This window comes from Pleurodeles waltl, chromosome 3_2 (assembly GCF_031143425.1).
Source record: "Pleurodeles waltl isolate 20211129_DDA chromosome 3_2, aPleWal1.hap1.20221129, whole genome shotgun sequence".
NCBI lineage: Eukaryota > Metazoa > Chordata > Amphibia > Caudata > Salamandridae > Pleurodeles > Pleurodeles waltl.
Genome location: NC_090441.1, coordinates 159,344,413 through 159,356,570, shown reverse-complemented (window position 1 = coordinate 159,356,570; position 12,158 = coordinate 159,344,413). Strand labels below are relative to the sequence as shown.

The 12,158-nt window shown below is 44.5% G+C and overlaps 1 protein-coding gene across 4 annotated transcripts in view; it reads right to left on the bottom strand.

Annotated features, from left to right (window-relative positions):
* Positions 1-12,158, bottom strand: part of SMARCAL1 (SNF2 related chromatin remodeling annealing helicase 1) — a 303,996-nt gene that overhangs the window by 19,547 nt on the left and 272,291 nt on the right. The window lies entirely within an intron of this gene.

The window sequence follows — 12,158 nt, the reverse complement described above, 5'->3', positions numbered from 1 at the left end:
GTGAAAGGAGTGACTAAGCTTTGGGCATTAAAAACACTACCAGTGATCAGAGAAGTTGGATTGCTTACATGACAAAAGCATTAGTTCAGAAATAAATAGAAATACATTTTTGGGCAGAACTTGCACTAGAGGCTCCCCAGTTAAAAAAAATATTGACGGCTGACGAAGAATAGCTTGTGTGTCAGCCCCCCATCAATGAGATCACCAAGCCATACAGTGTGCTGATGTTATTTACCCACCAGACAGTGCCAGTAACAGGTGAGTTGTGCTCCGCGTATCAGGTGGGACTGCACTGCATTATCACTTTCAGCTCATATCAAATACAGCATATCCTCAGTGCACTGACATTTCTAGGAGTACCTCTACATTTTACCAAGCTTGCAGTGCTCGAGGAAGACATTTTTAGACAGTTTACAGCGATTGCGTTTTGCTGGATGACTGCTGATTAGGCCTAAACTCAAATAATGGAGCGGAGCTCTGGAGCACGTTCTGATACTGAGACTGCATCAAAGGGAAAGGATCATGGATCAGAATCTAGAAGTCTTTTTCCAGTTGGTGGAGTTCCATCAGATCATGACTCGTCTTCCAGTGATTCTCAGGAACACGACCATGGCAGTCATGACGTCCATTCACAAGCACAATGTGTATAGCTCAAAGACAGTGCAGCCCAATCTGGAATACTGGCAGGTACCACGCAGAGCACAGGGAGCGTGCTCACTTGGCAGCCTCCTAATAGATTTTATCCACAAAGTCCCCCATTTACTGTAGATGCGGGATGGAAAGCCAACACTGCTAATTCTTCCCCACTGACTAATTCCATCTCTTTGTAGATGGCATGTTTCTTGAGGAAACTGTGCACCAAACACATTTATGTGCAAATCTGTTTCAGAGGTAGCATGGGACTCTGGCGCTTTATTCTAGGGCACAACAGTGGACTCCTATCTCTCTTTGGGAGCTGAAAGACATTTTGGGTCCTAAAAAGCTTGTGGGAATAGTGCACAAAACAACAGTGCAGTCTTACTGTTATACTTGTACGATTTGGGCAACACCCAGCTTCTCATCATTCATGAACAGAGATCTTTTTTTGATTCTGCAGCATATGCTGCATTTTAATGAAAATTCTGCATCATTGCCATGGGATCATCGAGACCATGAGAGGTTGTTCAAACTTTGGTCTGCTGTGGAACATTTGTCTGCTAGGTTTCCATGTATTTATACTCCTGTAAAGAATATAGCAGCCAACGAGTTGTTAACCATGTACAAAGGGCAGCTACAGTTAATGCAGTACATGCCAAGCAAAAGAGCTTCTTATGGCATCAAGCTGTATAAGTTGTGCAAGACCTCCACTACTTACATATAAAGCCTAAGAGTGTTGGACGGTTGCAAGGGCCTGGGCTTCCAGGGCTGAGACAGAACTGGACATGGGCCTCCCAAGATTGCTTTTGGTGGATTTTTCTGGGTAGCTTTCAGTGATGTTCTCGATGGTCCTGAGTTAAAGGCCCGTTTGGCCATGAGATGCCTTGCCACTAGTTTAAATCTGCAGTGAAAAGACAGTAAGTACGATAATTTCCAGGCAGGCGGATGTGACTTTGATTTGTTTAGTAGGGCTGAGCGCTTTCTTATGTCGTTCTCCGTGGCTTTGCATGGTTTAAACGCTGCTTGTGTTGGATCTGGAATATGAGGACTGGTGCCCATGAATGAGAAAGTGTTTAAGGGCAGTGAATGCAGTGTTGGCTGCGTTGCATCGCATTGCAGGCTATGCTGCAGGCATCTGTATCACCGAAGTGGGTAGGGTTAAACAGGAGTGGACAAAGATGGACAACGTTCATGACAGTCACGGCAGGCTGTAATTGTGGTTGAACTTAGGTCTCAGGAATAGCAAGTTGGTGGCGGGACAAGCAGGCCTGAGTGTGATCTGGGTGGAGAAGGGCTAAGCACACAGGAGGTTGAAGGGTTGGAGCGAGCCTTGCCAAAGCCCTGCAAGCCGCACCCAGCACTAGCCGGGCCACTTCTGCAAAGCTCTGGGGCACACTCTTGGCACCGGCTGCCTACAGCCACTGCACTCCACCCTTCCCTGTCCTTCATTGGCCTCCCTGCTCTCCTTGGTCTCAGCGCGTCTTAGTAGGCAGTCAGCCTTGAATTAAGTAGTTGAGTAAATTGGGTGGTCAGAACCACAGTTTTATGCCAAGGTGTCCAATTTCAGAGCCGATATCAGGTGTGGTGTCACGCGTGCTTGGCCACTGACCGTGTACCCTCTCTGCTCGCCACACTCCTTGAGGGCGCTGGGGTAGAAGTAAACGGGTGAAAGGGGGGCAGTGGCAGTGCAGTGGGTGGGTACACTTCCCTGCTCCTTACTCAGGTCCTTACTTGGGTCCGAGTGCCAAGTACTCAGGACTTCCGATCTTCTGGCTTCTCTGCGACTTTCCGCTATTCACGGGCCCGTATTCACAGGCCCCTCACTGTTGCAGCGTTTCTGAGGTCGAGGTCCGTGGTCTGCACACTGCCGCACCGTTGTGGCTGCACCCCAAATGCATGCGTCCTTGCATCACTTCTGTTCTGTCCTCAGCACTGGTGGTGTTGTTCTATCCAGGAAATCCTTAAATCTACAAGAACTGAGTTAATGTGCTACAGAATGGCCCGGTTACAGCTGTATCACCGGGACAATGACCTCACCAAAGGGACACTCCTTAGTCCAGTGCAAAGCTCTGACTTATTAACAGATAAATGCCCAAACAGGAACAGTGCTTAAGCTACAAAAATAAAACAGGGCAGGCCAGCCCAAAGAACAGTCCTGGACTTCTTTAAGTAAGCACCAAAACCACCAAAAGCACTCTCTGGTCAGCGTCCCCCTGGGGTTACTCTAGGGACCAAGGACCTCGCTAAGCAATGCTCAGCAAAGCCCTTGGATCAGGCATACAACGGGTCGATCCAGCTGAAGGACAACACAACTACAGAAATATCATCAAATAGTATTATAGACAACATAATAACAGCGGACTCAAACCATACAAACTACAATGAATGGATTGAACATGGTATTAGAAATATCATCATGACCAGCCTTCTAAACGCCTCAGCTTCCCCGTGGGCTTCATACAAGCGGAAGCACGCGGACCCTGCAGCTGCAAACCCCACAGCACCCAGTCAAATGACTAGAAGCCAGTCATCAGAGAGAGCTTGCCCTCACCTCAGAGTGGAACCAAGAGGGCTGCTGGCTCTCATGCAAGACCCATATGTCACTGCGGAAGGCAGACAGGGGGTCAGCAGTGAAGAAAAGTACAGTGACTCTCTAGAAAAATAGCACTACTCGTCTTACAATCTTAGACAGGCGGGCTTACCAAGCACCCAGAAAAGGGTAGCCTCACCGGTACTCCAAATGGATGAAGACCAGAGTGATCTACTGGCATCGACTAATGCAAGCTTGACTGCCACAATAAATGCTCTCACTTGGCAGCTGGACAAACTAGAGATGGAACTGGACCTCCTACATGCAGTAGCCAAATCCATCAATACGCTAGAGGTGAAGTTCACAGTCCTGGAACAAAGAGGGCTTGGCATCAGCACTAAAGCACCCAGCATTATTACATCTGCATGCGCTTGCACGTCAATAGTGGACAAATTATCCACCTTGCCGGATGTACTGACTACCATCATTTCAGAATGGAAAATTGCCTTGCAAAACTCAGGCTCTGCTAGGCCGCCAGTGTCTGACCTAATGCGAGCTGAATTAGTAAATCAGACTCCAGAGGCCACACAAAAGCGTATAGCAATCTAACATGTGCAATCATCTCCATCATTAATTACACCCTCGGTCCTTCTGCCTCAATTGGACAACTTACCCAACTCCTCAAACACTAGAGAGAATGTGCAAACAGAACTTCATACTACTCCACAACAATCTTCCACTCCGCTCCAACAGGAGTTGGAGAGAGATACAGCTGGTCCCAATGATCCCGCAAATAACAGAGATTTACACTGGTCAAAGGCGCTATCAAAGAGAGCCAAAAAGAGGTTAAAAAAGGCAAAAAATAAAGCGGCAAGGGAAAAATTGCAAGCTCAGGAAAGCATGGAACAAATCGGGGGGGGGAGGGTCCCCTAAAGAAACAAGCACATATCCCATCTTTAAGTGCAGGAAGATTGACAAAAAACCTAGGAAAATCGGAAACTGTCAGCAAATCAATCTACGCAGAGCTTTCTTAGCAACCAGCCACCAGTGCATAATAACAGCAGTACATGTATGAAGCACGATGAGCTGCCCGTCCACCTGATCTCAATAAACCTACACTAGATGCCAAATTTGTCGTCTCTGCTCACTCTGCTGCATCAGTTCCAGCCAACGCTGGCGTCCTGCCCCACAAGCTCAAAGCCCGTAGGCTAGCCGACCCAGTCCCCAGCATGTTACGTCCTGAGGACACAGCTGGATTTAAATTGGGAAAATTAAAAGCTACTGAAGTAAATAAACTGAAAGGAACGAATGCTCAAAAACAGCACAACCCCTGCTAAGCTAGCACTCGCACCACAATATCGCTCAGAAGGCAGCCATTATGTTTTGAATCGCTCAAACCTGTTATGGTTATTTAAGGCATTACCAAAGGCAACTAACATAAAATCTGATGACATCTTGAGAGTAGCATTCAAGGTGCTACCCGAACACAGTAAATAGCGTGAATCAACTATGTTGGCCTTAAGCTCCTCGGCACTAGCCGATCGGGTATTGACAAACAAGCGAACCCTTGAGGAATCGGGTATAATGATAGATGATTGGCCGGCCTAAATATCCCATCCTCTTAAAAGAAAAAATCAAGTGAAATCTTACATCAAAAATCCAGCACATAGTATTTTAAAAGGGGTGGACTATCTCAAATCATCAGTGTCAAACAATAATTTTTCCATATCTTGTACTTACCTGACTCCAACTAATTGCATTAGAAAGGTGTCCCTCGACCCTGGAAAAGAAAACAGCACAATTTGGAGGCCCGCTACTTCCTACAGTAATACTCACCAATACGTCAACCAGGCGCGGACGACGGAATGTCAGTTGTCTCTTGGAATGTGGCGGGCCTGATGAGACTTTTGAAACAGGATGCACCTCAACAGCTCTTGAGGAATGCTGACATGTTATGTCTTCAAGAAACTTGGCTAACTTCCTCCATGGTAATTCCTGGACTTCATGAAATGCAAAAACTCGCAACAAAAAGAAATATCTTTGGGTGACCTTTCGACATATCTAAATGTCAGTCTATATTTTACAGCCTGCAAGGTTCTTACCCAAGATTCAATGCTGCAAGCAATAAGGCTGGAAATTCCAATACCAAAAGGCTCCACGCTAAAATCTCTAATAGTTAACCTCTACTTTAACTCTTTCGGCCACGTTAGGGCAAAAAGGAAGTCACAATTAGCAGAAACCTTGGATGTACTGCTCTGCGACCATGCTGGCTACAATACCATTATCTGCCGGGACTTCAACCGTAGATCCTTAGGAACAAGGGCAGACGCTCACCAGCCGGTATGCCCCGCAGCCCAACAATTTCAAAATTTGTTCAGCAAACACTGCCTTTTTTCTATCCAGAATATTCTAGAAATAAGCTCCCCTGTACAGACGGTTTCAGGGTAAGAGCACCTTGGACTACATTTTCTCCTCAAATGAAGTCATTAAATATCTGGTAACCTTTAAAATTTTACTAATTAATGCCAGCGATCACTTCCCACTCATAGTAAATCTGAAGGTGAAGCCAAGACGCCTGGAAACCCAAACGTCAATAGGAACCTCTCTGGGGGATGAAGACCTACAGACAATGAGGCGAATATAATGTGGACCGATTGCATCCAAGATATGTAACTCCTGGAAAACAAGTAACGGCTTTACATTGTTGACAATGAGCAGGATTCTCCACCGCCCCACAACGGAGCCACGAAAAGGGCCTTCCTCAGCCTCCCATAATGGAAAGCAAGCGGAGACTCGGCAGGCTGCAGAGGTTATTTGGTCAAACTCGGAACTCTTCAACAAAAATGGAGCTAGCCTTACAGCTACGGGGTCATGTTAAGCTGCACAAGCAGTTGATCTGGTCCTTAAAACGCAAACAGGTGGAAAGGGAGTCTGTCCACATTTACTCACTGCTAAGGAAATATAATCACGGCGACCTATGGAGATTCATTAAAAACAAGATGGGCCAGAGAGACTTACGAACTAATGTGATAAATGAAGACTCCTAATTACAACAAGTAAACAAAAAAACTATATGCAGCCGACTCATTCCCCTTAGAACGACCGAGGGATAAACCTAGCATGTATGATACTTACCCAGACCCGGGACTTGTACCTTCTCCGGACGAAATCTCCACCATCCTGCTTAGAATGATGGCATTTGGGGCTCATGGCCCTAATGGTATTCCAGCACAAATTTTCAAGGAAGATATAGAGCTTTGGTCACCAATTCTTTCCGTCCTCTATCGCTCCTGTCTAGAGTCTCAGGAAGTACCACCCAGCTGGAGGGAGCTCTATACTACACCCAATCTACAAAAATGGGGATAGGCAAGATCCAGCTAATTACCAACTTATTGTCATATTGGATATTGAAGCAAAGGGCTTTGCCTCAGTTCTCCTAAATTAATTACAAAGCTGGGTGGAAGCCACAAGGATAGTCCCTGTCTGCCAAACTGGTTTCAGGGCAAATTCTGTGACCACAGACAACATCATGGCCCTTTCCTTCTTAATATATTAGGCTGCCGCTAAGAAGTCACCTCCACCTTTTGCCTGCTTTATGGATTATTCTGCAGCCTTCAATGCGGTGGACAGGAATCTGCTATGGAGCAAGCCCCAAAGCTGGGAAATCCCCAACAAGCTATTAAGGGAAATAATTTTACTTTATACATCCACCTGGGTAAGGGTCAAGCTGTCGAGCTCTGCCATCAGCAAGGAGATCCCCACCACCAACGGGTTAAATCAAGCATGTGTGCTAGCACCCCTTTTATTTAACCTTTATACAGCAGATATGTCCCAGGCGCTAAGACATGCAAATCTGATTCTACCAAAAATTGGGAACCTTAAATTAACCCTTTTACAATATGCAGATGATATTGTGTTGCTGGATCATTCAAGAATTGGGCTTCAAAAAGCATTAACTGCCCTGCATGGTTATAACCTGGCAAACAAAATGAAGGCGAATGCTTCCAAGACTAAAGTAATAATCTTTGGAGGGCCACTCAAATATCAGCATTCCCATTAGGTTCACTTGCTATAAGCAGCACAGACGTACAACTATCTGGGCGTGTGGCTATCAGCGAAGGGAAAGTCCAAAGTTCATCTACATCATCTGAAGGTAAAGGCAGAATTCATAATAACCAGATTATGCCAGCTAAATAATCTCATAAAAAGTCCTTCTACAAGGCTAATTCTCCAAGTACTCAGAGCCTTCGTTCTTCCACCCCTAAACTATAGCCACAAAGCCTATCCAGGTCAATTCACCACACTGGTGGATAAGCTCCAAGTCAAATCTTATAAAAGAGTGTTTAAGTTATCGCAGTACATAAGGGGCCATCTGATAAGGCTAGAATTTGGCCTAGGAGGCCAATACAGGGCCCACATGGCACCTTCCTGAAATTCTACCATAGGATAACCATGGCCCCACCTAACACTAAAATCAGCTCCCCGCCCTATTGTTGAAGCAAGAATGAATCCCTGGTCGCAGTACTTAATTACAGCATTAATCGCCCTTCAAAGAGATCAAGCAGAACTAATTAAATTGGCGCAGTCATGTATTTCTATCAAGTCTGTGCTGAAAAGACAGATAAAAACGCTATCCCAGGCAACTGACCTGAAAAAACTGAGCAACACCCCTGCGCAAGAAGCGGTGGCTGCATCTTACACGAACGGTTCACAGCACTTGGCACCTCAGCCATATTTGGCCAGCACAATCAGGAAAGCTTGTGTGACACAGATTGCGACCGCACGGCTGTTTGGCCTGGAGATAAAGGAGCTGGACCTAAAATGGCACTCTCTTTCCAAAATAACAAATTGTAGGCTCTGCGGATATAAATGAGAGACATTTAACCATCTGTTATGCTGCTGTCCGGCATTGACGAATGCACGTCGCACTTTATTACGGCCACTCTTCTTCGCCACAGCACAAGAACCTGCAATGAGGCCAGCTCACTAGTGTTTGCCCTAAAGGAGCCAGCTGATCTGGCCAAATTCGGGAAGTTCGTTTTTCAGCTGCAAAGAAATCTGAACGAATGGTCCAAGCTCACTTAGACTTTTTAATCTGAATTAGACATTACGCTACAAATGCATTTTATATATGATTCCACAAAATTGTGATATTATGAATTCTCTGCTATTTTAAATTGTTTTATGATATTAAAGCTATGATAATATATGCAAAGGTTTTAACTAATTATGCATAATAAACTTACTTACTGAAAAAAAAAAAAAAAAAAAAGGCCTGAGAGTGTATAATGGAAAGGACTCCAGCACACATTCTGCAGGTTGCCCTTCCACATTAGGAATTAGTGAAATGATGTAAGGGAGCTTGAACAATCACAACTCCTAAAAGTTATATCACTGTTATGTGGACATTCTCTAGTGTAGGAGTCTGACTTTTAGGAGAGCTTTGTAACACTGCTACTATGGATTGTGGTTCAATTCAAAGTCACCACAAAGGATTCCCTTGGGTGCCTGTTTGGTACAAGCTCCAGAAAGGCCAGTTGTGTTGTAGCGAATGGCTGGCTGTGAATTTCTCATTGTCATACAGGTGGCAAGTATATATGCGCACCACACTTCAGTCTGAAGGCACTATTAACGCCATAGTGTAGGGTCACTTTGTAGAAGTGCACAAGCCCAACTGTATACTTATTACAACTTGTACATGGGTAAAGTGGACAAAAATGAGCAGCTACCTAAACCGTACAAGGAGACTCTTAAAACTTGCACCTGGTATGAGAAGATGGCAATCCACCTGGTCCAGCTGGTAACATAAAATGTGTATGTTCTCTATTATCAGACTACCACAGGAACATTAATGTCCTTTCTTGACTTTGGGTTGTCCCTTATGAATAGTCTTACTTCTGCAAAGCAATAGTCTCTTCTTCATCTGTTGTGCAAGACGTTACAAGGCAGTAGGATCGGCACTTTGCCAACAAAACGTCTGCAACAGAGAAAAAGAGTCAATCATATTGCCGATGCAGAGTTTGCACTTGACAAAGAAAGAAGTAGAAGAGACAGTTCAACTGTCCCGCTGCCCATTGCAACCAGGTGTACTTTTTCTAAGTATCTTCACTTTTTATGCAAAGGTGAAGGTCTGAGAAACTGACTGAAATGGAACGATCAGATTAACAGTTATGTGAATTTAAATACTGTGCCTGGGTACATCCCTTTCATGACCCATTACATGACTAGGTATGCGTCCTATGAAATTGTTTCATTTAATTTGGAAAATCTTTCTAACAGTTCCTAACTATAGCCTTTTCATAATCTAATCTATTTTTCATCCTAAATTAGATTTGAGTCACTATGGGCCAGATGTATCAAGCCTTTTTGCATTCGCAAACGGTGCGAATGGCCGTTTGCGAATGCAAAAATGCCTTTCAGTATTTATGAAAGGCATTCGCAACGCAAATTTAAGGAATCGCTAAAATAGCGATTCCTTAAATTTGCGAGCCTGTTTAGAGAATCGCGAATTGCGACTCTCTAAATAAGAAATCGCAAATAAGGAATCCTTATTTGCAATTTCTAAATCAAATGTAACAAGCAATTCCTAAATGTGAATTGGGCATTAAGGAATCTCTAATACCACAAGTTGAACTTGGTGGTAACCATGTGCAAATTTTAAAAATGCATTTTTTTAAATTGACATGTAACGCACACATGCCCCTTTGGCATGTGTGCGCCTTACATGTCCTTAAAAAACTTCTTGGGATGCAGTAGAGGGGGCCTTCGGCCCCCAGCCCCCTGGGGTTTGCATTTCCCAAATTTGCAAATTCCAGTTAGGAATTCTCAATTTGGAAAATGCAAAATATTCGCAAATATGGGCCTACAGGCCCATAGATGCGAATAGGGCCGGTATCGCAATTTGCGATTTGGTAATAGCATTTGCGATTTTTAAGAAATCGCTATTACCGAATCGCAAATATGATACATTGCATTTTGCGAATCAGAAATAACGATTTCTTAAAAATCGCTATTTCCGAATCGCAAATGCCTTTTTTGTTACATCTGGCCCTATATCCTTACTGACTTCAGTAAAAGGTTACAAATTGGTCTTATGTCTGGTCTGCTTGACCCCTTAAAAATGTGGAAGATGCTTCAACCGCTGTACTGCAAGAGTATTACAATCAATGCTCTCTACATAACAGTGGATGAACCATCTGCCATGTACAAGTACCGTGTTCGCCCAACCCTAGGGTCCTTATTCTTCCTGGTAGTGCTTGTTCGGGAACTTAGGAAAGACTGCCCTAGGATTTTGCCACAGTTTTCAAATACAGATATGCAGACAATGTTCGAGGAATGGGCCACAGGATAGCCTCAGACATCCTTCAACTACTACCACGCAGTGAAAGCAGTTGTATTTGGCATTTGTCTACATTTTTGTCATGTTGCAGGTGAGGAGCCAAAGCTCACTGCAATACGGCTTCTGTCTGGCACAGTGAGCTTGCTATAGGCACAAGAGAGACAATTCATCCTGAGCCATCAGGAGGTGTCAGTGAAGCTGTACCTGGCACCTACATAATATTAGTCAGGATATTTATTTAATGTTTCAAATTGTACTTCTCATTCTCACCTTTCTCTCTAGTAAAGTGTTTCTGGTATTTATGTATGTGCTTTTTCTGGGGGAGAGGAAATGTTTGGCACTGCACCCAAAGGCAGTCAATAGTGCCTTAATGTAGCATTCGACAGAGGACAAGAAGGGACCAGGACCATGAGAAGACCTCATTCTCTTTATATGGTCACAACTTCCCTCTGTTCCTGTTGCAGGCAATAGGCCCAGTCATTCACCTGCTAGTGAGAGGAACAGTTAGTAAAAATAGAATAAATACGAAACCCATGAGGAGGACGCAAAATGCTGCCGGTCAGGTGAAGGGGGGGGGGGGGGGTCCAGGTACATAAAGAGAGAAGCAGCATATTAGGGGGGAGAGAGCAAGTGGAGGAAGAGGGAACAACATGGACAATGTGGGGTCGGGTATTTGACAGGAAAGCAGCACAATAAACTGAGCAAGAAATGTTGTGCACACTCTGGTATATATTTCCCAATACCACAGAGACAGTCCTCAAGGCTGCTAATATTTAAAAGACAAAGAAAAACTTCCTCCCTAAATTTGGGCAATGTAAGAACACAAGTAAGCAAGTCAAATGGATGATAAAGAAGTCAAGCTGCAGGGGCGGGACAATCACAAATACAGGAAGGCAAGCAGTGGCGTAGCGTGGGGGGTGCCGGCCGCACCGGGCGCAACATCTGGGGGGGGGGGGGGGGGGGGGGGACTCGAGTGCTAAAATCCACGGGTTAGGGGGCGCAAATTACTTGCCTTGCCCCGGGTGCTGACAACCCACGCTACACCACTGAAGGCAAGACATTGATTAAGAAGCAAGGAAATGAGAGTGACAACAAAATCTACCAAAGGTAAGCAAGGGGAGGACGTTAAGCCCACCATGAGTTTTTGCAATGGTTCCTAGAGGTCTTTCACAAATGGGTGAGACTTAAAAATTCATGCGAAAAGACAAGTATATTGTAAAAGCAAAGATAAAGGAACATATTTGAAGGCTATGGCCCCCGATCTGACCGGGGATGTGTATTACTGTACAGTACAGTAATACCACCGGGCAAAAAAAATAAAAATCATACCACTATTTTTTTCCTCTCTGAGGTTAGAGTATCCCCCAATTCAAAGTCTGAGAGACTGAAATGAGGGACAACAAACAGAATCGAAGTTTACGCCCTAATCACCACTCGATTTCCTTTTTTGCGACTTTTTTTCTCCTTTCACATTTTACCAAGCATTACGTGGCAAAATGTGCATGGGGAAAAATCTTAGCTATGAAGTAATATCGCACTACTGGGATCACACAACTTAGAAGGGAAGCTTAAATAGGCATTACAGCCAATATTCAGGTAGAGAATGAACATGCAGCTTAGACAGGTCTGTAAACTGCTGGCCTGAGAAGTCCC